We start from the raw sequence: 1,447 nt of genomic DNA on the forward strand, positions 1-1,447 counted from the left end.
ATAGTGCATCACACTCCACAGCATAGCCAGTCAGACTGAAGAATTAAAGCTGGGTATAGAGGAAGGTGGAGGTGGTCTTGGTGAGGATATCAGGAGAACAGAGCTTGAAGGGATGTATAGGCATTAACTAAATGAAAAAAGAATGTAAAGGAAGGAAGTACAAATAAAGACGTGAGGCAAGAATATGGTATAATTTGGGAAATACCTAATTACGCCAGTAATCTTATACACCAGTAGTCTTATAAGATTACTTTAGAGAAGCCAGAAGGTAATGCTATGTTGTGAAGGGCATTTGTCTGCCAGTTTATGGAGTTTCTTCTTTTTGAGTTGAGAACATGTTAAAGAAGTTATGTGGAAAACTGCATTTTTAAAAGTCACTCTTTAGTCAAATAGAAGATAAATTGGTGTTTCACTCCTATAGCCTAATTCTACCTCCCTGTAGCCTTATAAAGAGTTTGAGACCACAACGAATTGAGTGCTTGGTTCCCAGCATTCTGTCCTTGGCCAGTCAGTCTTAAATTTTGGCCTTGGCCCCAGAATTATCCTGACTCTGTTTAATGAATCTCATTCTAGAAAAAAAACAGAATGGGCATCTTTCGGCTTCCCTGATCACCTCATGGAGGGTCTAGATATACAAATTACGAATATCCTGGGAGATTGTGGCAAAATGAGTGAGAGAGCCCTTCTCTCTTTTCTTTAAGACAGCCTTGTCCCATCTCCATCTAGCTCAGCTCAACCCCTGTACCTATTCCATCTGCCCAGAGCCACAATGTACCTCTATTCTAGTTTAAACTTTTTGAGTTCAAATTTTGAGATCACATCCCTTCCCTTCAATGCCATCTCTCCCTTCTTATATCCTTCTCTTAATTTCTCAGTCCTCTGTCCCCATAACTTAGCCCTGACCAAAATTCACCTCTGAAATTTCTACCTATTTATTTAAAAAAAATTTTTTTTAGGCAAGGCAATCCTTGGTTGACCTCATAGATTGCAAGGACCTTGTCAGCTTACAATCCCTTATTATTATTATTTTCTTATTTTTCTTTATTTTTAACTCCTACAGCACCTGGTCTTCCTAGATGGTCTCCCATTCAAGTACTAACCAGGCCGCACCCTGCTTAGCTTCTGAGATCAGATGGAATCGGGCTTTTTTCAGGGTAGCATGGTCATAGATGATTTCTGTTTATTTATATAACCTAGTGATAGCTGCTCTTCAATTGACTAAGCCCCACCACCACCACCATTGGGAACAATATAGAAGGTAGTATATGATAAAACCTTTCTATTAATCCAGCTATGAGTGTTATGCTGATAATTAAAATTATTCAGTTTACATGTAAAACAGACAGGTTCATTTAAGTTCAGTGATGACAACATGTCATTGACATTTATGGAACATTCCTTCTGCAGCATCCCCAAAAGTCCCCCAAATGACTGAATTATCATTCAT

The 1,447-nt window shown here is 38.6% G+C and overlaps 1 pseudogene; it reads right to left on the reverse strand.

The window, feature by feature from the left end:
* Positions 1 to 1,051: 1,051 nt before the first annotated feature.
* Positions 1,052 to 1,171, reverse strand: LOC120595022 (uncharacterized; annotated as a pseudogene).
* Positions 1,172 to 1,447: the final 276 nt, after the last annotated feature.

This window comes from Pteropus medius, unplaced genomic scaffold, assembly GCF_902729225.1.
Source record: "Pteropus medius unplaced genomic scaffold, Ma_sr-lr_union100, whole genome shotgun sequence".
In the NCBI taxonomy this organism is placed as follows: domain Eukaryota; kingdom Metazoa; phylum Chordata; class Mammalia; order Chiroptera; family Pteropodidae; genus Pteropus; species Pteropus medius.